Raw genomic sequence first — 25,307 nt, forward strand, 5'->3', positions numbered from 1 at the left:
TATACTGACCTGTAGTAAGAGTTTTAGTTAAACAGAGAATGTTGGCTTCTTATATAATTTGAGAGTTCTTATAAGCTGTCCTATAAATATAAATGAAAGGCAATTTGCCTTGTTAAAAAAACACTGTCTAAATTTTTCAGATTACAGTACATTTGAATGTGGGAGAGGTAATTTGATTCAAATAATGAATGACTGTCATTTCCTAAATGTCTAACGGTGCAATTTGCAGATTTAACCATGAAGGCACTCTCTAAGTATGGCTGCATTAACAAGAGTTATTTATGTAGGGAAGATAAATACAGTGCAGGGATCAGCTGATGAACGTTTGGGGTATAGACATTGCTGAGGAGTCCAGATGGGCCGTGAGTTCATTCTTTTTCTCAGTTGCAGGCAACTGACCCTTGCTGTCTTTGTGAAGTTTACGGCACACCCTCTCAAACTAACCACTCGCCCTTCTTCCCCGGGTATTCAGAATGTTTTGAAGAAGCTCTCATATTTCTGTAAAACTCTGATTCATTGCCAGATACATTTCACGAGATATGTGTGCTGTCATCTTGGAATAAATTAGTTATAAGTAAAGTAACTTTATAAGTAAAGTGTCATGGACAAAGGCTTGATTTTATCTCTCTGACTCACTTACAAATTTTCTGACTCATTCAGTGACTCATCTTTACACTGTCTCTTGCACTCTCTCATTCTCTCACACTCTTTCATTCTTTTCTCTCACTCACTAACTTTTGCGACTGTTAAGAGATTGTTTCACGAAGTGTTATATATTCTACTATCTACAACCTTCAAATCCCCTGTACCCTGACATTCCAAAGAATCTGTAAGTGAATTCTAGCCTGTAGCTCTGGCAGTATATGGATTTGTTTTCCCAAAATCGCTCGCAGGGTGTTGCACCTCTTTAATTCACAGAAGCTTTTGAGAAGGCTTTTCTGTACCTTTAGAAAGTCAATTCGGAATGTTTTATAATTTGTGCATTTTTATAGATGTTTCTGGATTCATAAGAATATAAGAAAAGTTAATAACAAGTAAAAGACCATTTTCCCCATCGAAGCTTGTCCCATTATAGCATTCAGCTGCATTTTGAGCCCCCTTAATGTTTTTGCCTCTACTGCTATATCTGGCAGCTTATTCTAAACATTTATCACTCATTGAGTAAATACGTTCTCCTTAATATCTGTTTAGAATTTACTTTTCACTATTTTAAATTTATTGGCCCTACTTTTTTGGCTTAATTTGAAGTAATATTTTTGGGCTTACTTTAACTACACCATTAAATATTTTTTATACCTCGATGAGGTTCTTTTTAACTGCCTTCTTTCCAGATTGTAGAGTTCTTATAATCATTCCCTTTACACTTGAGATCAATCCTACTGTTCTTCCCTGTGACTACAAGTGTTGACATACTGTAGAAGTGTAACCAGACATGAACATTCCTTGCACAGTATGGTATATTTAGCCTAATATATTGTTTAAATGATTTAAAAGAAAGTTTGCTAATTGCTGTATTTGAGGACTACTTTGGTGTGGCCTATATCATGTTCAACTATTGAGGAGTACATCCTGCTGAATGGAGCAGTTTGCAAAAAAAAATTAAGAACTGCAGCAGAAAATAGCATAGCTTTTTCGTATACACTTTGATTAATTATGAGGTGTGTATGCTAGGATTAGATACACTCTCTGGAAATGTTTCCTGTATCCTTTTGACCATAAGTTCAATTTGTATTTTCTTTTTAAGTTGCCTATCTGTCTCAGTGAGTGAGGTGGTACTTGCATGAAGTGGGACCTCAAAAGGCTGCACAAGTTCAAATAGACTTAACAAAGATAGCTGGGATCAAGTGTCCGACTATGTACTATGATAATCGAGTTTTATGCTTGTTATCCTTGTCAGAAGCAGTGAATAAAACTTCACTTGAGATGGAAATAAACAATTAGTCAGACTGCAAGCATGTAGTTTTCACATAGTGAAAGGGAAATTACTGGGAGAAACTGCTTGCTCCTAATTGGTCATTGGTAGAGTTATCGATCAACTTTCTGTCAGGGGTCACACTTATCAGCGCTGTCTCCCTCAAGGGCCACTTTTCAGGACTGCTTCAGCACACCACCATGGAGAGGTAGGTCAGTGCCAGTGGTTTTCCACTCTATGAGCTCCCAACATGTCAAACATGATTTCAAATGTGCCAAGTGTAAGCCGGGCATTTTTGCACAAGAAGGAGGGGGAAAAAAAACTATAGAACAAATAGGGAGGAAACAATGCTGAGTTCTACAGCTCTCGGGCACCCTACACCTGAGTGGGCCATGAACCGAGCCCAGAAACATACAGGGCAGTAGGTCTGCCAAGAAGCACTGATGAAGGGGAATGGACCACAAATTGATTCTGGGCCATATTATGAGTAGCTCTGGAATATGATATTTTCTGGGCTGTTAGGGATATTATTCACTGTAATATCTCTGGACAGAGAATCTTATACCATTATATAGATATACACCATCCTGAATAACAGAATATTCACTATCAGTGATGCCACATGTCCTACATCCCAAAACTGATAAACCATGAGAGTGGAAATAACAAAACCAACATTCCTTAAAACTTTATATTATGGACTGTCTGTGGCATCATGACCACAGAAATATAGCTGACAGTTCTTCCATTAGAGTATGGAGGTCATTGCAACTGGCATGATTTTCTGTTCATTAATTTCAAAGGGTGGAATATTCTGCAGGTCTCACTGACCTCTGTGCCCAAATGTCCAATAGTTGCTCCCGGTGTGTGAAACTCTGTTCCGCTATCTGTGCCTCTGCTGCATTCCCAAAGGGCTCTGCTGTTAATGTCACTTGCCCCTACACACTCTCTCTCTCTCTCTCTACCTGTCCATTCCTCTCCCTTTCCATCAAGAGAAAATAAAAACAGGAATCCCTTCTAATAATGTTCTCTTGCTTTCTTTCACTGGAGAATGAGAAGGAGCAGAGCAGAATCCTGGCAACAAACATTGGCAGACAGCTGGCCAGTGAACAGAGTAGAGGCACAGACGGTATGCAGTGGCTTGTTATCCTGGAGGAGGCAGTGGCAGAAGATGGTCTGAAGCAGGCAAGCAGGAGGGGTTCAGTCATAGGACAACTTCTCTAGGCCAAAGATATATATTTGCAAAAGATCAATTACCTGTGCTTGTTAGAGGAGCCCTGTAAACAGAGGCCTAAGATTACCAGGGAAACAATGACTGAATTTATGAAATGTTGACACCAAGCCTTGTTTTCCTTCACAGAGACTTCAGCTGCTAAGCTTCTTGTTGTTAAGGTGATCCTTTCCCAGCAACAGGACAGGATTCTAGTGGTATTGCACTATCAGGTCAACTACTATGGGGAGGTGTCGAATAGAAGCCAAGCATCTCCCAAAAAGAGGGAAGGGAAACTAGAGGAAAAGTTATCATGAGGGCATTTTGATTCCCTTCCCGAAACCTGAAAGAGAGTTAACTGCAACTGGGGCATGGCCAAGAGGAATGGAAGGAAAATGAAAGGATTTCATATGTTCAAACAAAAATGCTGTTTGTCAACAAAATGTTAGCTTTCTACAACTTGGTGATCTGTATTAGATAGGTGTAAGGCTGAAAATTCATATTAAAACTTTGTTGGTTCAGTTTTAAAAACTGTATGTTCCCAATCTGCTGTTCAAGTTAAGTAAGTTATCTTTCAGTCAGTTTGCAGCTACGCCGTTGACATATTTTTGGTTGTTCGGAGCCCCTCATTGTAGTCCAGCAGTCAATGTCATTTGCCTCTGCTGAGATTCTTTCTCCCTCCGATGACTTGGCCTGCTCCAGCAGTCTTGTTCTCCTCATTCTGCAGTCCTCTGCTGTTTCTACCACCACAAAGCTAAACAGGAGAAAGAAAGAGGAAAAAGGAGAGAAAACCAGGAGGTAGATTATCTTTTAAACAAAATAGCATGTCCGCATTCAGCAGTAACTAAATATGGGTTTCTCAGAATGTAGCCCTCTCTGCCCAGGCACAATTTGTGTAACATGATGACCTAATTGTGTCTGGCTCAATATCATTAGAGGTACTGATCCCTTGAACTTTTGTACCGAGTTTGATTGAGATATAGGAAAGATTTGCCAACTAACCACATTCACAGACAGAAATGCCAGTTGCAATACATTGTCTCCCCCCAGCCAAGTTCATGTAACAGTGCTAGTAATACAGGTCCGTCTACTAAAAAATATTAAAACTCTAAGTAATGTAGAGACTTATGTGATTATGCTTATATTTGTATAACACTGGACAAAAGAGGCTGTTAATTATGTTATATATAAAAAAGATTTGTAACTAGCTTGGTATCTCAATGTGATGCTGTGTTAATGATGTTGTATGAGGAATAAATATTGGCCGGGGAAAACTCCCCTGCTCTTCTTGCCATGGGATCTTTAATGTCCACCTGACGGGGCCTCAGTTTAATGTCACATCTGAAAGACTGAAAGCAAGGTGAAAATTACACCTAGTACAAAGCTAAAGATAAATTCCACCTTCAGATATTAATTCTGAAGACACAGCGGGTCCCCCTTTAAATGCTGACTTCTTGACAGCCCAGAATGTGCCTGTTCCACCATCCGTTTTATATGGGCAAACTTAGCGGTGGGAATCAAGGAAACTGCGTGCGTAAACGTAACCTATTAACAAATATCAACGGGTTAAAATGAGGCGCTCACCTGTTTGCTGTGAGAGCTACTCGGGCTGTCTTAAATCCTGACTGGAAGTTTGATTGAGGCGCAGAATAGGTGAGAATCCAGCAAGATTGACTCTGTCCAGTTTCCCGTCCCCTCCGACTGGTGAGCTTGCATATTGTTACAATGCTGCACATGTCCCTATGTTAACCATGCATCAATTCTGTTATGATCTGTCTTATGATTTATAAGGGGAAAAAATATTACTGTACTTCTGAGAGTGAAGCACTATGTGGTTCACGCAATAACAATAAGACGCACGGTGATGTATTAACTATGATTAATGGAAAGGAGGACTCATTGAGGCACTGGGTTTTATCCAGGATCAATTAATTCTATGTATTAATAGGCAATGAGTGGAGTGTATGCAGTGGAGTGATGAAAACCAAGGGGCTGCTTGGAGCATCTCCACTCCTTGTTAGTGTCAGTGGAATTGATTTGTTTAGACACTGATTGCGGGCCATCTTTTGTTTTTTTGCCCAGTCGCTGGCAAGCACTTGCTAAAACATACCTCCACTTTGTTTAATCAAAGAAGATATATAAGTCTCCATAGAGAAGCCCTATCAATATTTTTTTAACTAAATATAGGTGGGATTGATGATCTATGAGTAAGTATTTACCTTGTATGGCACTTAGAGCTGCTTTCTCCTTTGTCCATAGTGTTAAACTGCATCTTGCTTAATCTTTTAACATAGCCAATAAAGTTCCATTAAACGTAAAACTAACGCAGTAACATTGTCAGCAAGACCTACCAAATAGATGCCTCAGCACTGGAAAAAAATCCATGCCAGCTCCAGCATATTAGCTGAAATAATATAATTCTCTCGAAACCAATCAAATCATTGTGAAACTGCCCTGCCCACTTACTGGAACAAATCCGACTTTTCCCTCAGAAATGTAGGTGGATGTGGACAGCCAGGTGAAACTGGCCACACACACTGGACGCTCCACTTGTTTCCAGTCACGTGTACATGTCTGTGCACGTGCAGTACTGCTCTGTGTTTTAGAGGAAGTTGGGAGTGCCGCTAAATTTAACCCTGCCGGCAGCAGTGAGGTGGCATTGCTCAAAGCACCTAACAAGCCACCATGCTTTACTGCAGCTCATTGACACTGGCGCCCTTACTATAACAAGGGCAATCATTACACTGTGTAATACTGTGATTGATTTGTTTTAAAGTAAAATTGCGAAAGAGCTACTTTACTTTACAGACTGTAACACCTTATAGAGCCAGTGCCACCTGCTGGATTTATAGCCGTAGCACAGCTCGTAATGACATTGACACCAGTTGCCGTGTTGACTGTTTGACTCTGTGAAGTGCTTTTAAAGAATGGTTACTGGACAAGTGCTTTCTGCTAACAAGTATGAATTAGTGATGTCCTTTGAACATCTGCTAGAGATTAAATTCTGTTTACGGTAATAATAAGCTTGCATTTAAGGTAAATGCATGCATGTACCAATTTAGGCTCCAGTCTCTGTTATTTCAAGTGGCAGATACTACTGCCTCTGCATCTTAAGGGGCAAAATATGCTGCTGTCATCTGATTGCATGTAAAACTGCCCATCATTTCAAATAATATGCTACCTATCGTTCTGTAATGTTTTGTGTGGTATTGATTCAAAGAATTGGATGAACTCTAAACAGGAAATTGATGAAGTGCAAAATCTTACTATCTGTGTCAGATAAACAGAGATCAGTTTGTTGAGTTTTGTTTGGGAGCTGCTATTTTTTTAATGGAAACAAAATTGTAGAACCCAGCATCCCACAGTAATCGCCAAATAAATTAAAGATGTCTGTCTATCGATATACATTTTGAGCCTGTCACATATCAGACTGTCAGAAGCATGGATCAACGAGTAAAAAGAAAAGCAGCTAGTACATTATCACTTAGTACATTTGACAGCTGAACTTGGATTATGGTTTGCCTCAGCATAGAAAAGTTCTGAAAGAGGACAAAAGAAATGAAGTGTAACTCCACTAACACAACACCATGCAAGAGAGTGTAAAGGAAGCAAGATAATGATTTGTAGTGTAACACTATATCATGAGCTTAAGAGAGCATAAAGCAAATGCTGCAAATTGTAACTCTGTGTTTTGCGCCTCATTCTTTACTTGAAACGATGCTAAGAAAATGATGTAATGTGCGACGAACCGTCAGAAAATCTGAGATGAGTGGCAGCTGCCTTTTTTGGCATTTTAGTGCCAGTTTTAGTTTGTACCCCCAGTGCTAAGGGAACAATTTCTACAGAATTAGTATGTTTGGGATCCAAATGTGAGGAGAATCTTGTTGTTTTACTTCAAATTTCTTTTAATTTGTGTCAGCCGTGGCTCAGTGGTATCACTCTTACCTTGTGCTTGTGGGTTCAAGGCCCACTCCAGCGACTTGAGCACATAATCCAGATTGACACTTCAGGGCAGTACTGAGGAAGTGCTGCACTGTCAGAGACGCTGATTATCGGATGATACGTTAAACCGAGACCCCATTTGTCCTCTCAGGTGGGTGTAAAAGATCCCATGGCACTATTTAAAGAAGAACAGGGGAGCTCTCCCAGTGTCATGGCCAACATTTATCCCTCAACCAACACCTAAAACAGATGATCTGATCATTTATTTCATTGCTGTTTGTGGGATCATGCTGTGCACAAATTGGCTGCATCGTTTCCTACATTACAAAAGTGACTACACTTCAAAAGTACTTAATTGACTGTAAAGCGCTTTGAGGCATCCCGAGGTCCTGAAAGGCTCCATATAAATGCAAGTCTTTATTTCTTTCTTAATTATACTTCATTTGTTTGGTGTGAAAGCCCTCAGTTCAACCCACAGATCGTTCCTCTTCTGTTGGTCCATCATGTTTGTTGGCCCACTACTAATGTCTTTGCTGCAGCATAGACAAGATTTGGAACATTCCTAGTCTCACATTTCCAGTAGATAAATTGTTAACAACTACACTTACAGGTGATTAAGAAATCATTTTTCAGCAAGTCTAACTGAAAGAGGCTTATGTTTCTGACAAAACACAAATGAAACTTGGATTAATTTGGCATAAAAAGCACATTTGTATTAAAAAGACAAAAAAAAATAACATCCAATAAAACAAAATTGATAAATATGATTTACAGTCAAAACTTAAAAGGTTTGGAAAAATTAGATGTTCTTGAACAGTGATTAGAATGAAATGACAGAGTGCTGTTGTTAACTTTCTGAATATGACAAGATTGCCTGCGCAAGCATTAATTCGAATTACATGGCATTCCATTGTATCAGTTATTCCGCGCATTGCATCTTATGTAAACCTTTTTAGTTGAAGAGGTCTGTTTTCTGTTTGATAAAGTACAGTTCCATTCAAACAGATCCGCAGCGCAGTGTTTCTTGGTAGTTTAACGTTGTCCACTAATGACTGAGGCAAGTTTAATGCAGTTCTACTATACAGGAAAGGGATTATTTACTCTGCTTTTACTGGAGGGCAGTTGGACAGAGGGTTTTGTACAACAGCTGTACAAGTGCCAGCAGACGTTTGACCATCCATCCATGACATTTGTTTGTTCAAATGTAACACAATTCATACTCTTAGTGGGAGAGTGTTGATGCTGTGACATTAAGCAGCAGATTTCTTTTGTGTGTGTGTGTTTGGCAAGCTGTCAGGCAGGCCATGATATGGCCCTTATCCAGGTTTGTCGTTGCAGTGTTATATTTGTGTTAATGAAATTGCAATGTGGGGCTACAGGTTTTGCGACTTACACAGGTCCGCAGTCACACATTGTGGTGTTGATGTTTGCAATGAAAGCATCTGCAAAATATTTCCTTTGCACACTGTTCGGACTTCGATTTAACTCCGTTCCCATTTCATGCAAGTTTATCTTAAAAGATTTGAAAACAAAATCCAATGCATTGCGCACAATGCATAGACATCTTGTGTGGTTTAAAATCTTCTAATCAAGTTCATTGGACCACAGACATGGTAATCTGAACAAAATGTCAAGCAGAATTTCTGAATGCACTTCAGAAAAGCTGTTCAAATGCGTCAGTTTAATTTCTCTTGATCAAATAGTAATTAATTAGTTACATTTTCTGAAGCCAACATAAATTACGCATGAAAGGTCCAGCAAATTTTCAGTCAGTCTGGCTTGGTCTGTTCTGTTAAATACACAGTCTGGTCAAGTTCAGTTCAGCTAACTACAGTAAATATTTTCTTTTCATAAAGTACACAATAATTGATCTTTCCAATACTAATTGGGTGTAAACAGTTGTAATATTCTAGTGCAAATGTTTAACCTTAATTCTACCCATTGTGAGCAGCCATTTATTTCAATTCAACCCTCCTTTTCCACTATCATATTTGGAACCGTCCAAAACTGATTATTATGAAAATTGTTGTGGACTCACAAGGCTGCTGCAATTTTCAGTATCCCCCAATCCAAGGAACAAATACATTTCAAATTGTTTTGCACTTCAAACGAGTAAACTTTTAAAAAGACAGTTATTTTGATGCGCAAATTATGCATTTCAAGACGTGTCAGGTGAATAGAAAAGTCACTCAGAATCCAATACAGGTACTACACAAGTACAAGAAACAAGAGCCACAATGTAAAGAGCAACCGAAAGCCAGGAGTCAAGAGTAACACAATTCTAACCAACTGGCAGGCCTTCCTAAATTGTAATTTTTAAATTACATACATATTTATTGGGGGAAAAGTTTGTTTCGCTCAGTGGTAGCACTTTCGTCTCTGAGCCAGAAGGTCGTGGTTTCAAACCCCGCACCAAATATTTGAGCACAGAATCTAGGCTGACACTTCAATGCAATATTGGGAGAGTGCTGCACTATCGGAGGTGCTGTCTTTCGGATGAGGCTCCCCTGCCCCCTCAGGTGGATGTAAAAGATCCCACGGCACTATTCAAAGAAGAGCAGGAGACTTCTTCCAGTGTCCTGGCCAATATTTATTCCCTCGACCAACATCACTAAAACAGATTATCTGGTCATGTATCTCATTGCTATTTGTGGAACCTTGCTGTGCACAAATTGGCTGTTGCCTTTCCCTACATTACAACAGTGACTACACTTTAAAGTACTTCATTGGCTGTAAAGCCCTCTGGGACATCCAGAGATTGTAAAAGGTGCAATAAAAACAAGTCCTTTACTTTAATTTCTTTTTCACTAAAAAAAACCCAGATTATGTGATCATTTATTTCATTGGTTTGTGGGACCTTGCTGTGTTCAAATAGGCTGTCGCATTTCTCTACATTAACATAGTGACGAAACTTCAAAAAGTAATTCATTGGCTGTGATGTGCTTTGGGGCGTCCTGAAGTGAAAGGCATTATCTAAATGCAACTTTCTTTGCTTTTTTCTTTCTTTCAAAATGAGAGTTCAAAGAAAACATTTTTATTAAAATACCACCTTCTGTGTGTCAACTAAGAAAATACTCCAATGTGACAAGTTGAATAGAAATTCCCCCTACACTAGATGACTATTTTTGTTGAGATGAAATATTAGGTTTATTGAAGTCATGCTTGAAACACAGTTATTCAGAGCTGACTGAACTGTGCAGAAATTTGGAGTGCTTTGAAATAAAATTACACAATGAAATAACAGGAATCCAGATAGGTGGATAATTTGGTGCTTTTCATCAGATATGTCAGCTAATCCAGCGATCTGTTTGGTCTACAAGTGGGATTACTACACTGGGTTTACTAAAAGAATGCCAAAAAGAATCTTTTAAGTAAATAATTTGCAGAATCGACGGATAATGCTTGAAAATATAATGTACAATGTAAATGAATGCTGCTTCTAATTAAAATAAACTTTTCCTTGCAGCTGTCGTATGACATCGAGAGCCAATTGGGCGTTGTGTTCCATTTGTTCAGTGTGGAAGGATTTAACTTAAATCACTATTGCTCTAAATGCCTGCCACTTTAAGTGTAATTAGGAAGCTGCATACATCTGCATGCATTTACCTGGGAATACAAAATGTTAACAAAAGCTGAGGCAAATGTATTGTCACCTAATGGGCAGAGTTTTGGGCTAGGAACTGCCTGCTTCCAACACTGCCAGTGGGCAAATTTACATTGCAGTCAACATAATATTTTCTGGAAATTGAGTTAGTGGAATAGCATTTTTTTCAATTGTTATTAAAATCTCTTGAGTTGCAGATCTGATTATTATGTCTTACTCTCCTGTATAATGTGTCACCTTGCTACAGTAATACTGGCTTTTCAGATGAAATATGAGACAATTTAACATTTCTTGATTTCAAAAAGATCTCTTTATTTAAACCCACACCATTGTACACGACTGTTAATATCTGACGTACAATACAAATGGGAATAAAATCTCCAGTTGGCCCTGTATTATAAATCACCTTAAACCTGTAAGAGTTTATCTCATTTGTACAAGGTAAGTTTGCATTACCATTTGTAATTTCACAGTATTTTATACGTCTTTCAAGAAACTTAATACATGCAGCTGATAGCAGGATGTATTTACATTTATTTCCAGCCAGCAAAACTTTGGGAGCAAACATTGAAAGTAAGGAAACTTGGACCCTCAACAGACTTGACAAAGGAACTACCCTGATTTGCTTCTATGGGAGAAAACTCCAAGTCAGGTAAACATTTCAAACATTTGAGGTCGTGTTCTAAAAAGAACCAAGGCTCTTTTCAGTGAAAGGGGAGTAATTCCTCACAGGGCGAGCTCCTGGTTATGTCTGGGGAAGGCATATAACCAATTTACAAGAGGGGAAACTGGAAGGGTACCCAATGTAAGCAGCAAAATGTGAGAGCTAGCCTCATTATCTATCTTCCCCCCCCCTGCCCCACCCCCATCTCCAACCTCCCTCCCTCCTCCAGACCAAAGCAGGGGCACAAGCTTCCGAAATAAGTAGGTATAAATTTGGAATTGATCGTATCATTCATCCCTGCAGGAGGCTTGCCAAGTACTGCAAACACAAGCATTCTCAAAGATCAGTTCAAATGAGATTGTGCCTGTCAGTTTTTGCTTTAGGCATCTATAAAGCCTTATTGGACAATGCTCGTGAACAACCACATTAACAATTATAAGCATTCCTGACAGTGACCATGCTATTCCCAATGCGTGTTATATTCTCATAACTCCAGTAAGAGCAAACTTAACTGAAAGAGCAATAAAAACAGAAAATGTTGGAAAAATTCAGCAGATCACTCAGCATCTGTGAAGAGAACGGACAGATAACAACAACTTGCATTTTTATAGCACTTCTAACGTAAGAAAATGACCCAAGATGCTTCATAGAAGCGTAATCAGACAAAAATTGACACCGAGCCAAAGAAGGAGACATTAAGAGGAGTGACTAAAAGCTTGGTCAAAGAGGTGGGTTTTAAGGAAGGTCTTAAAGGAGGAGAGGAGGAGAATTTAGGGAGGGCATTCCAGAGTTTAGAGCCTAGACGGCTAAAGGCACAGCCGCCAACAGTGGGTGAAGGGAGTGGGGTTGGCCAGAGTTGGAGGAACGCAGAATTCTTGGAGGGTTATAGCACTGGACGAAGTAACAGAGGTGGGGAGGGGTGAGGCGATGAAAGGATTTGAATTTTAAAATGGAGATGTTAGTCGACTGGGAGTCATTGTAGGTCAGGGAACACATAGGTGATGGGTGAACAGAACTTGTTGCGAGTTAGATTATGGGCAGTAGAGTTTAGGATGACCTCAAGATTATGGAGGGTGGAAGATGGGCGGTGTGGGGTGACAAAAGCATGGATAAGAGTTTCACCAGCGGATAGGCTGAGCAGGGGCAGAGACGGACGATGTTATGGAAGTGGAAGTAGGCGGTGTTTGTGATGGAAAGGATGTGGGGTCAGAAGCTCAGTTCATAGTCAAATAGGACGCCAAGGTTGTGAGCAGCCTGGGTCAGCCTGAGACAGTGGACGGGGAGAGGCATCGAATGGTTGGCGAGGGAACAGAGTTTGTGGCAGCGGCCAAAGACAATGACTTCGATCTTCCCAATGTTGAATTGAAGAAAATTGCAGCCAATCTATGACTGGATGTCAGCAACGTAGGCTGACAACACAGAGGCAGTGGGGGGGTCGAGAGAGGTGGTGGTGAGGTCGAGCTGGACTTTGTCAACATACATATGGAATCTGACATTATGTCCTCGGATGATGCCAGTGAGGGGCGGCATATAGATGCGGAATAGGAGGGGGCCAAGGATAGATCCTAGGGGGACTTCTGAAGTAATGGTGCGGGGGTGGCGAGAAGCCATTGCTAGACATTCTCTCGCTATAACTGAACAGGAAAGTTTGGAACCAAACGAGGGTAGTCGCAGCTGGACAGGCATTGGAGGAGGATAGTGTGGTCCAGCCAAAACTAGTGATGAATGGCTAAATCAGTTTTGCACCAGATACATTGAAATTTGCACCCCTTGGACTTGAGGGAACAAAGATGGGGACTGTACCAGGTGGAACGGTCAGGGTTGGAGAGAGAAAAGATTTCACTGGGGACAAGGGCATCAAAGATGAAGGTGAGAGAGTGATTGAGCAGAAGTATTGTGGTGAATGGAGGCCCAAAGCTAGATAGTTTGGGTGGGACAGGTGGTGGAAAGTATAGCCAGATGGGGATGTTTCAGTAAAGGGCAAGATGTTGTCATCCATGAGCCAAGTTTCCATCAAGGCTATGATGTCAATGCAATCATTCACAATAAATAAGGTAATGGTTGGAAAAGGCCTTGCTTGCAATTGAATGGATATGCTGGAGGGTGATGCGGAGAGGGATGTTGATTGTTGATCCAGTGGCAAAGTCTGAGGGGTCAGTGGTGGGAAATGAGAGGATGATGGGAAGGAGGTTGGTGAAATTAGCTCCAGGTGGGCACGCTGGGCAGGAAGCTCGGGGCAGTTGGGGTTGCTGCTCCTAAGAAGGCAGTGGTGAGTGCCTTGCTGGCCTGTTCAGAGAATGCCGAGAGAGGCACAGAGGATAGCTCTGGGCTTATCCAAGAGGGATTTAAGCCTGGGATGGTGGCAAGAGAATAGGAAGGCAAAGGAATAGTGAAGAGTTGTGGTAGATATTTGATGGGGGCAAAGTATCTGAGAGGGGAGAAATGAAAGGTGGCATCACTGTGTGACATGGAGGGGAGGAGGCAGAAGAGAAGGCCCATGAGGGGTGAAGAGAAGAGAAGAGCAGGAAAAGGGTAGATAGAAGTAATGGGCTCAAGTCTGGAGTGGTAGCCAAAATGCGCACACAAATAGAGATAGAGGAAATTCAGGTAACATAGGCATGGCAAAGATTAGGATGGATATGCCTTGGTTTTAAACAGAGGATATGGAGGAGACAATAAGAGAGAGTCCACATTGTTCAAGTTCAAGTTGCCTTTCAGGTGTTAAGGATCTACACCTGAAATGTTAACTTATACAATCTCTCTACAGAGGCTGACTGACCTGCTGTGTTTTTCCAGCATCTTCTGTGTTTATTTCAGATTTACAGCATTTGCATTTGCATTTTTTTTGCTTATTATAAATGAAAAATACTTTCATTAATTATGTTCTCATAAAGCCTGAAAGAAAATTGAAAAGGGGGGCAGGAAGCAAAGTATAGTCCATAAAGTGGTGAGAACATTTTAGATGAAGTTCTACTTAAATAGAAAAGCTTTTGATCTGAGAACAATAAAATGTCTTGAACTTTGGGGCTGCACTAGTCTTGTTCTGGTCCTGCATGCACTTTTTTCCTATGAAGTGGATTTTCTGGAATGCACTGCCTGAAAAGGTGCTGGAAGATGATTCAATAGTAACTTTCAAAAGGGAATTCGATATATACTTGAAAAGGAAAAATTTTGGAAGGCAATGAGGAAAGAACAGGGGGGTGGGACAAACTGGATAGCTCTTTCAAAGAGTCGGCACAGTCACGATGGGCCGAGTGACCTCCTTCTGTGATCTATGATTCTATGAAGTGATTTCTGTGTCTGGAATAACTTGGGCTCTTCAAGTCTTAGTGATAACAGAGGAAAACTGAGTTTAAATCTTCTCCTGTTCAGATTATTTTTTTTCTTGTGTGATTTGTGTCCCCTTTTATGAAGCACATATTGTAAATAAAAATCATTGGTATTAAATATCCACAAATCATGTTTGGAAAAACAGTCTAAAGCTTGCTAAAATTAATTCTTCATTCACCAGACTCTTACATGTGCTTTTACAAGATGAACCTGAATTAGGTTCAGCAGGTAAGAGGGGTAGGAAAGAGCCCACAGCAGAGCACCAGGGATTTGATGCATCAGAAAAGCAGGCAATTAAGGTATGATGGATTGGGGATCAATTGCTGGATGCACTGATGTTCCTGCAAGCTGGAGAGTCCCCTTATTTTTCAACTGATCAAAGCTGGAGAGCAACTGTTGGGATGTGGATTTTCTCAAAGCTTCTACATATCACAAATGTGGCAGTAATGAAAGTATAGAAAGATTAAACAATTGAGAAAAAGCTTCTGCACAAATCTGCATTATTTGTCTCCCACTTAAGAGCCTTTCCCTGTAGAACAAACCAGTGCTCCACTAAGAAGGTTAAAGAGGGTGACTGTGATGCACATTGAATTTCTCTCCAATGGTGACCTCTTAGCCATATTCTGCATCTCCCTAGCATGAGATCATGAAGTCAATATTTATAGATTCAGGGAGTTAGAGGGCTAAATTTTCCTCCTCTTTACCTGCAATTTTAGGCCGTACTGGGTGGCTGGGGGAGGTAGATCCACTTTCTGGAGTGATTCCACTGGCTCTCCGCTGCTTCGGAAATTTTTTTCAGAAATGATTGTGGACGTTCAATTTGTATGTGGGCGGGTGTGTTCTAATAGGTGTGAATGAAGGAAATAATTCATCCGGCATATTTTCTTTTGTTGACGCCTCAGCAGTTCTGGGCATTAGGAGTGCTGTTGTGTACTGAGCAAGTGCTGGGAGGAGAAGGGATTACACTTTAAATAGCACGCAAAGTTATGCAGCCCATTTGTAGGATGATTGATTGAATTCGGCTAGCGCACCAAATTTAAAAATTGAAAAATGTTGCTGTCTTCTTCAGCTGCTCTGGAGGCAGGACACAGGCACCCACAACCGACCACCCTCAGCCAAAAGACAGGCTTCCTGGCACAACCAGGATTCTCACTGGGCGCCCGCCATCAGTATTTAAATTAACTACCCCAGGTAAATTCAGCTGGGTTAGCGTCGGGACCCGCAGTTCCAGTGGGATTATTGGCACAGAGGAAAATCTAGGTCACAATCTGTGTCCCATCTCGGTGCAACATGCTTCATCCATGATCGTCAACTTTGACTTTCTGGAGTGAATTCAAGTCCTTGCTTCTAATCACTTAGAATCAAATTAAATTTGTTAATTTGTAATAATTCATTCATTATATTTTTTTCATTATACAGGATAATTATTTAAGCTCCAGTAGAAGTGAGTCATGGCATCTTTTCAAAAACAAATGTTCAAAATTAAAAATTTGATGACATAGACGTGTAATATGATAACCTTCATTACAGCCCTGTAACTCACAAACTTATATGTCCGCCAGGGTACAGCACTGCAACCTTTCTAAGTTGGAAGGACAATCAATGTTGGGGAGGCCCGATCATGATGTTACGTTTGGAAAAAATTGCACTTACATAACAACAAGCTAGCACAACATTGAAATAGTTTGATTATACCCAGTCCATGTGTATTTCCAGTGAGGCTGAAGAGGAGGGGGAGATGAGGTGTGATTAAGGCATCCTTTAACATGTCTCTAAAGTAAAAGCAAGATGCTAGATTTTGAAGTTGTTTGATGTTTGTTTAATTTGATGATACACAGTTTGTGTTTGACTATCAGTATCGCTCTGTGGTACATTCTATCCTTGTGGGGGGGAAAAGAAAGTTAAGGAGAAAAATCACTTTAATCATTGCACGAAGCTGGTAGATTGCCCATGATTTTATCTCCATTAATGAATGGAAAATGGTGGGCAGGGCGCCTGTGATTCCTCAGTAAGCTAGCTGACAGACCAGGCTCCCTACCAGTTGCGTGCACATGTAAAATTGACCTCTAAGTGGTGGTAGTCACTATTCTCATTGCACTGAAAACTCCCTGTTAGATTTACTTCCTCCAAAGCAAATCCATTTTTAACCTGCTTTCTCAACTGCTTTGCTATTAAGTCTACTTGTGTGTGATGTCATCTTGAACATAATAAATGTGCATAGATATGGCTCCCAGTCATCTTCCAGTTCTGGCACGTAATAGTGTAAATTGCCAACCCTGACCCACATAGCTTAGTTGTCACCTGCTCAGAATTTCTTTTCAGCCCTCAGAATCTCTGCTTCAGTAACGTCTGGGATCAACCTTGCATCACTGTAATGCAGGAACTTTAGGATCATCATTGTGGGATGTTCATTCAAGCCTGGTTTAGGAGCTATAGAGCAGTGATCTCAAAGTTCCTGTAGTAAGTACAGTGATACAATATCAATCCTCCACTCCTTTCGAAAGGAGTGAGAGAAAAAAGGGAGTTGTGTACATCTGACTTACATACATGTTGGTCTGATTTTACTTGTTGATTTGTGGCCCTGCTAAATGGCAAGGTCTACTTCTGGTTAGTGACTTCACAAGACTTTACTGCCCATTGTGCAGTTTCTGAAACAGTCTCTTTAAGCGAACATTAAGAGAATGTGCCACAAAAGTAACGTGTTTATTGAAAGCAACTGTAACACAGAAAACTGCAGAGAATTTAGAAAGAGAAAGATCCAAGATAATTTGTTGCTTTTGTCCATTATGTCTGTGTAGGAGGTCATGTTGTGATGTTATATGTGGTTAGTTAAAATGCTCCAGCTGGATTTTGCTGTTCTGGAGTGCAAGTTTCATGCATGTGTGGGATTACTTACAAGTATAAGCAACATAATCCATGAGTTTGCTGTAACTTTTGAATTCATTTGATAAAACTGCATGAAATGTTTCCAAGTCTCCTTAGCTCACTGATGTTGCAAAATCTTTTGACGGATGAGCATTTTTTGTCCAGTGCATTTAGCAGCTGGCAGTGAGAGTAACATGACTGCTCGCTGATTCACCAGAAACAGAGTCAGACGGATTTGTTCTGGATCATGTTCACAGCACGTGAAAGCTGATGTGGCATAACAGGCACATGCCTCAGTTCTATCTGTCAATTTTAGCATAAGGCCTCAGTTGGTCACTCTCTTGGGTGGAATTCATTCATCCAGCACAGCAAAATTCCCACTATCGATCCCTGTTCTCTGCTGAGTTAGCTGATCTCAATTGATAGTCACTATTATTGGCCTCAGTGCCCATTAGCTGGGCAAAGACCAACCAGGGTACCTGCTCCTGAACACTGTGCAGTGACTCCCGTAGCAAAGTTTGTTTGGATGGATACTGGGTAAGCACACGCTAGGGCCTGGCTGTCATGCATCTTACAACTTGCCAATGCTGACCGTCAAGGCACTTGAATACTGGCTACTTGGGGACAATGGAAGGTATTCCATGAAGCTCTACCTCAACATGAATTAGCACCTTTGGAGGGAGAAAGAAGAAAACAAAATAAATGCAAAGCATTAAAAAAAAACTTGAGACCATTTGAATCAAGTTTCTGTAGATGGTCCGGTGCATTTTTCAATTAATTTCGCAACAACTGGCATAGGGCTGCCAAAAAATAATTGTTCTGGTATAATTATTGATTATAGCAGTACAGAGAGTGTCTTTCAGGTAACTGTCAGGACACCATAGCATCGATGCAGGTCGCTGCCTTGCTATGAAGTGACCTGCGCTAAAGATGGATAAGCTTCATGACAGAGTAACTATATGAGACTGCAGAATGCACATTTTCATTAAACTTGTTGAGATTGATTTGAACTGATGCTATTTTTGAATGCTGTATTTCACAACATAAGTTTAAGTGTGAAGTTATATTGCACACTTTGCATTGCTTCAAAGAAGCTCAAGAATCATGAGCGTAAGTTCACCATTTGGTGCTGGGCATGAGACCACCTCTAGGAGTCTGTCTCACACTCTTGCTTCCTGCTGCAACAGGATCAAAACCACCTTTGCAAATTTTAATTTTTAAGTTTAACAGGAACCTGGGTGGTCTGCTGGACCTTTTTAAGGTTTCTGATACTGAAAAAAAGCTGACTGCCCTGTTAGACAAGAGCTAACAGTCAAGCCTTCACTGGCAGAGCTCTGCGCAGGTATTTAAGATTGGATATACAGAGCCCTGTTTACTCCAGACTAGAAAATGGTGGGCGTAACTCGGTGCTGTCTGCTCTCACCATTCTAAAAGCAGCTACTGATGTCAAACCAGTAACTACAGCAGACATCTCCTGTTTTATGCTGCAGTTTAAATCAACCACTACAGCACACCTCTATGTAGAGTAACCATTCAGACACTTTATACTACTGGAACATCCTAAATCAACCTCTACAACATAAATACGAAGCAATGGATTCCCTGTGGCGTGGCTCACGGTGAGTCAGCGGACACACGGGTTTGAAACTGGGTGTACTAAATATGAACAGGTAGAATTGGTTGCCCTCCGTGCTCCGCTTTTGGCAAAAGCCTTCGACAGAAACAGCTGATCTACTGGTGAGTGATACTCTGTGCAGTATGATCGGGTGATTTGTTGTAGGAACAGTGGTCTCTGGTTTCATAATCTGGTTGATCAAAGGGACTCTGTAACACTACAGTGCTATGGCAAAAAGATACACATTGACACAGACACAAGACTGTTACAATTTTCTTACTCTTAGTGTCACGCATGCTGGTGTGATCTCAGAAACTTGCTGGAAAAAAGCTAATGCAATGAAAAGGCATTAAAATAAATGTCTATTTTAGAAGCAACAAGAAGCACTTGCCTTGGGAAGAACAGAAAGGATAAAAAACAGGAAAAATATTTGAAGAGTGCACACGCTGAAAGAAATTGATCAGAATATTTTACTTATTGTGGGAGAGACCACATTAAGAGATTTCTACTGTAATTGGTTCACCAAACTCACATTGAAGTATTCCTGAGAAGCAGGGTACAATTTGTTGTAGATATTGGGTATGCAATTTCTGATTGGCACTCCTTAGTATATAATTGTTGTAAATGAAGAAAAGCATTTGGGTCAGCACTGCAGTGGTACTTAAATTAGATTGGTAGCTATTTAACCAGCTTTCATTGTCACCAAACCTGACATTGTTACTCATTAGTCTTTTTGATATAGGAGTGAATGAACTGACTTTAATCTGATTTGGTTCTTCATGAGTTGACTCCGAACTAATAAATTCCCAATTGGCAAATTGGATGATTTTATCATTTTATCATATAAATGGTAAAAATCCTGTCATATTAATGTCTCAAATAAGTGTAGCTCATTTTTATGCATGGCTGAATTGAACCGATCAATTCATGCTTTAAAATCATTGATGGCAGGGGGAAATGTGGGCAGGGAGAAGAATAAACTGTTGAAAAATATTTACGCTACAAATTTATATGTCAAAGTTTTCTGTGTTTTGTGTGGGGTGTTAAACCAAGACTCCTGGGGCTCGATTTTAGGGTCGGGTTTCCGGCGGGTTTCCAGCGGGGGGGCCCCGAAAATCCCGATCTCCGATCACGTGACCGGATTCGGACGAAATCCCGGCCACTTCCGGGTACCGCGCTGACGTGCGGGGCTGCGCGCGCAAGCCCCGCTGGTGGGAATCCCGCAGGCAATTAAAGCCAGCGGGGTTCCACTTGAGAGCACTTAACTTGCTCGTTGTGGTCAGTTAATGAGCTGAAGCAGCTGTCAAAAGAGGAAGTGTGGGATTTTACGGTCAAAGCAGTCAGTTTCCCACACTGGGGGAAACAGGACCCTTCAAACCAGGCGTGTTGCAGCCAGCAGCCTGTGGCAGGTGCCAAGGTGCGCTCCACGGGGGAGAGCCCTCACCCACGCAGGAGGCCACCGCGTCACATAGGGCAACCCCTGCCCTCCACCAACCCCCGCCAAGCCAGAGGACAGACCGACACGAAACCGCAGCCCCAGTCCGAGGACCCACCCACCTACCCTGCACAACCCCTCACACCAACACCTGCCAGATGGGTGGTGCGTTGACATCGTCGGAGGACGAACAGGATGACCAGCCCCAGCAGCCTCGCAGTCCACGCCGTCCGCCTCGGAGAGGTGGGGCCCCCCAACACGGTGCTGCGGCACACCCACCTGCACAGCAGGAGGGAGGGCAACCGCAGAGAGAGATGCGTCGCAGGAGGCACTACCCTCCGCACAGGGTGTACAGAGCGAGGCTCAGCTTCATGGACCTCTCCGAGGAGCAGTGCATACGGAGGCTCAGAGTCAATCGCCAGGTAGTCGCCGACATCTGCAGCCTCCTTAACGACGAGCTGCTCCCTGATGGACCAAGCAGCATCTTCTTACCTGTCGCCGTCAAAGTCACCACTGCCCTCAACTTCTTCGCATCTGGTTCCTTCCAGGGTGCCACCGGGGACATCACCGGGGTCTGTCAGTCCTCTGCACACAAGTGCATAAGGCAGGTCACCGATGGGTTGTTCCGCAGGGCCTCCCACTACATCAACTTCGCCATGGACGAGCGCAGCCAGATGGAGAGGGCGGTTGGATTCCATGCCATGGCCGGCTTCCCACGGGTGCAGGGTGTAATCGACTGCACCCACATCGCAATACGGGCACCTCCGCATGAGCCAGGGCTGTTCATCAACAGGAAGGGGTATCACTCCATGAACGCCCAGCTCATCTGTGACCACCGCCAGAGATTCCTACACGTGTGCGCCAGATACCCCGGCAGCTGCCACGATGCCTTCGTCCTCAGGGAGTCCGCCGTCCCGCCCATCCTGCAGGCACCCAACGCCGGCAACGGCTGGCTCCTCGGCGACAAGGGGTATCCCCTCCACACGTGGCTCATGACACCTCTGAGGAACCCCATCACCGAGCCGGAGCGTCGGTACAATGACAGCCACACTGCTACCAGGTCTACAATTGAGCAGACCATAGGGCTTCTCAAGATGCGCTTCAGGTGCCTTGATCGTTCTGGGGGAGCGCTCCAATACACACCATTCAGAGTGGGACGAATCATAGTTGTCTGCTGTGCCCTGCACAACATGGCCCAACAGAGAGGGGTGCCGCTGGAGGAGGCCCCATCCACACCCGCCACCCACATTGAGGAAGGCGAGGGCGAGGAGGAGGAGGAGGAGGAGGAGGAGGAGGCGGAGGAGGAGGAGGAGGACGCGCCCGAGGATGTTGGACGACCCATGCGCCGAGCCGCGACTCACCGGGATGGTCGCCGGGCCAGGGACGCACTCATACGTCAACGGTTCTCCTAGAGTCAGACACTGCGAGGCGCTCGCATCTCCTCACCTGCACATGCGAGCGGCCATACCAGCCCCCTCCACTGAAGAGTGCTGCCAGTAATCCTGCACCCACAGCAGTGTGCCCAATGGGTGGCAGCAGGTGTTCGCCGTCATGATGGCCTCCACGGAACGCAACTACTGCACAAGCCGCGGAAGAATGGACGAGAGGTGGCAGGAGTGGTGAGAATAGACTATTTAATATGTGGAATGTGACATCATTTAAGAAACAAAGTACAAAATAATAAACACCCTGGTGTATTCCCTTTGTGATTATAAGGCCTTTGGAATTCTTCTCCGGGAACCCCTACGTGGTGCTACCCCTGTGGCTCCAGCAGAGGTAGTGGCAGGTTGCTCGTCTTCTTGCCTTGACCGGGTAGATGCTTTTGGCGGACGGCCCCTGGGTTTCGGTGCCCGTGAGGGCACCTCCACAGACTGCTCCTCCTGCACCGGGGCAGGGGCAGACTCGGCCACCTGGAGAGGAGGCACCATTGCGGGTGCTGGTTGAGAGGTGGGCGACGGGTGGGACGTGGGGACGCCTTGAGAGGCGTCCCCGCTTCCATGTCCCCGGTCACCATCATCCCTCTCTTGGCCTCGGCCCACATCACCCCTTCCACCCTGCTGGACGGCAGTTTGGATGGCATGTGTGAGGCCTTGCAAGGCCACCCCTAGTGTATCCCTCAGCCTGTTGGTGGCGTCGGAATGTTGCTCACCCTGAATCCGTACAGACGTTGTGAGGGCCTGCAAGGACTCGAAGTGGAGCTGTGCGTGACGCTCGAGGGAGGCCAGCCTGTCCTCCACCGCAGACAGTCCCGCACCTACCCGCGACACTGTGTCGCCGGTACCCTCCTGTGCCTGCGCCACCAATGCCCACATGCAGGAGGTGGACTCCTCCATCGCCTGCGCTATTGTGGACAATGCGCGCGGCACCTCTGCCAGCACCTCAGCAATTAGCTGGTGGCCCTCGACGACTCTCCTTTTCTCTGGTGGCCCCCTGGGTTCAGCATCTGGGTCCGGCTGAGCAGAGCCTGGAGATGAGTGCTCCCTCCGTCGCGGACCCTCCGCGGCTGCCCCTGCCACCAGGGTCTGCTCATGCTCACTCGTGCGCAGTGACTCACCAAGTGCTACCCCAACTAGTTGGCGAGGGGGACCCACCGAGGTGCGTGTCTCTGCGCTGGTGGATGGTTGGCTCTGATGTGACGATGCACCCTCAGAGACCGCCATGTCCTCTGAGGAATCGCCCTCCATGCTCGCTTGATCCAAAGACGCACCTGCAAGAGAACAGAGGGCACTTTGAGGCATGTGGACCAACTTGACAGTGCGCCTGATGGCAGGTGATGATACGGTCACTCGCGATCATGGGTGTTGAGTGTCAGCTTTCCCTTACCGCCCATTTCGGCAGCGACACACTCGCCATCGGCCACCGACAGGCAATGTCGCGTGCGGGCGAGGTCGAGCGCCTCCACCTCTGCGTCGGTGAGCTCCACCACTTGCGGCGGCCCACCTCCGGTGCGTGCCCTTTCGCGGTTGTTCTTGCTCCTCTTCTCCTGTGAAGGCAAAACACAGATGTGTGAGTGGGTGCGTCTTGCATCGTGAGACGCATCGAGCATCGGTGTGGTTGGGTTGAGCGTGGCGCGGAACGGATGGGAGGAAGTGTGGGCCACGTGCCCATCCCATTGCATGGGGATTGGGGTGTGTGGTAGTGTTCGGGTGGGGTCAGGGACGGTGGGTACTTGCGTGCACGGCGAGGATGGTGAATGAGTGGCTGTGAGGATTGCTGATGGAGCGCAGTGGTGGCTGTGCAGGAGGGGGTTGTGATCTGCTTGGCGTGATGGTGGGGACGGGATGTGGGAGGGTGCGTTGGTGTACTCACCTTGCCAGACCTAGTCAGGTCATTGAAGCGCTTGCGGCACTGCTCCCAAGTCCTTGGGGTGTTGCCCCTGCTGCTCACCTCCGCCGCCACCTCTGCCCATGCCTTCCTGGTTGCGGCGGCAGGGAACTTGCGCCCATCCTCAGGGAAGAGTGTTTCCCTCCTCCTCCTCACGCCCTCCAGCATCAGCTGCAGTGCCAGATCTGAAAAACGGGGCGCAGCCTTTCCCCTTGGTTGAGCCATTCTCCCAGACCTCTTGCTTGCAGCAGGAGGGGCTTTGGGAGACTGCCCCTTTAACTGGAGCTCCTACATCGCGTCGACGGTACTGCGCATGCGCAGCCGGCCGGCACGCAGCTGGGGAGCGCAGAACCCGGAAGCAGGGCTTAATGGGTCCAATTATCCCGCGATCGCGTGGGGGACGCACACAATTACCCGTCCGCGTTTTCCACGCTCCCGGAGGACCACCCGCTGGGAACCCGCAGGCCTGCTAAATTCGAGCCCCTGGTGTCCTGGCCACCGTTCTCCCTCAACCAGCACCATGAAAAACAGATCAATTGTCGCTCATCTCATTTGCTGTTTCTAGGTCCTTGCTTTGTGCACATTGGCTGTCGTGTTTGCCTGCACAACAACATTGACTGCAATTCAGGAGTAATTAATTGGTTGCGAAGTTGTGAAGTGCTTTGGGATATCCTGAGGATGTGATAAGGCTTTCTAGAAATGCTAGTGTGTTTTCTTTCTTCCTTTCTCTCTCTTGCGTTCCATCCATCTTTCCAATGCAGTACATAAAGGCAAGTGGTAAAATATTCCCCATTGCCTATGAATGAGGAAAATTTCTGTCCCATTTTGGTGGATTTTAAGAGCATCCAATTAAGATTTACAATCTCGGAACCTATTTTTTTCCAAGTCGTAATTCCACTTGCATTAGACTATCAATTACTAAGTCCATCTTAGTGAGGTGAGCCTTCAGATCCTGTTTATTTTATTGAAATATCTCTGAGACCTGAAAGATGCATTGTGACAAATCTATCTCCAAGGTGTAAAATATATTAAGAACCAAGGCAACTTTTTGAGGAATAGAATTATTACATTACAGACTTCAATTAATGAATGAAAGCAATAAAACAAACATTCTTCTATATACCAATACATGAAAACTGAAAGATCATTTGAATCCAAATTCAAGGAAGTCCCATTAAATGATAGAGTACATTCTGAGTTTTTTATATTTTACCCGTATGGTACTTCATAAAACGAGTTGATACACAAAGAAGTACCCAATGTGGTGCATGGCATGACAACTGAAAACTGCTGACTAATATGTTGCAACACCAACTCCCTTCCCCCAGTAAACAGAACCACGTAAAGATATAGAGAGGCCAATGGTACAGTCACACAGACATGTAACATCATTAAACTACCGCACA

At 43.8% G+C, this 25,307-nt stretch overlaps 1 protein-coding gene across 3 annotated transcripts in view; it reads left to right on the forward strand.

Annotated features, from left to right (window-relative positions):
• LOC137341237 (myocardin-like) overlaps positions 1 to 25,307 on the forward strand; it is a 635,026-nt gene that overhangs the window by 279,097 nt on the left and 330,622 nt on the right. For all 3 annotated transcript variants that reach the window (XM_068004310.1, XM_068004312.1, XM_068004313.1), the window contains exon 4: positions 11,212 to 11,320. The gene's annotated coding sequence lies outside the window, so the exon portion shown is untranslated. The remainder of the gene's footprint in view (positions 1 to 11,211; positions 11,321 to 25,307) is intronic.

Source organism: Heptranchias perlo, chromosome 23, assembly GCF_035084215.1.
Source record: "Heptranchias perlo isolate sHepPer1 chromosome 23, sHepPer1.hap1, whole genome shotgun sequence".
NCBI lineage: Eukaryota > Metazoa > Chordata > Chondrichthyes > Hexanchiformes > Hexanchidae > Heptranchias > Heptranchias perlo.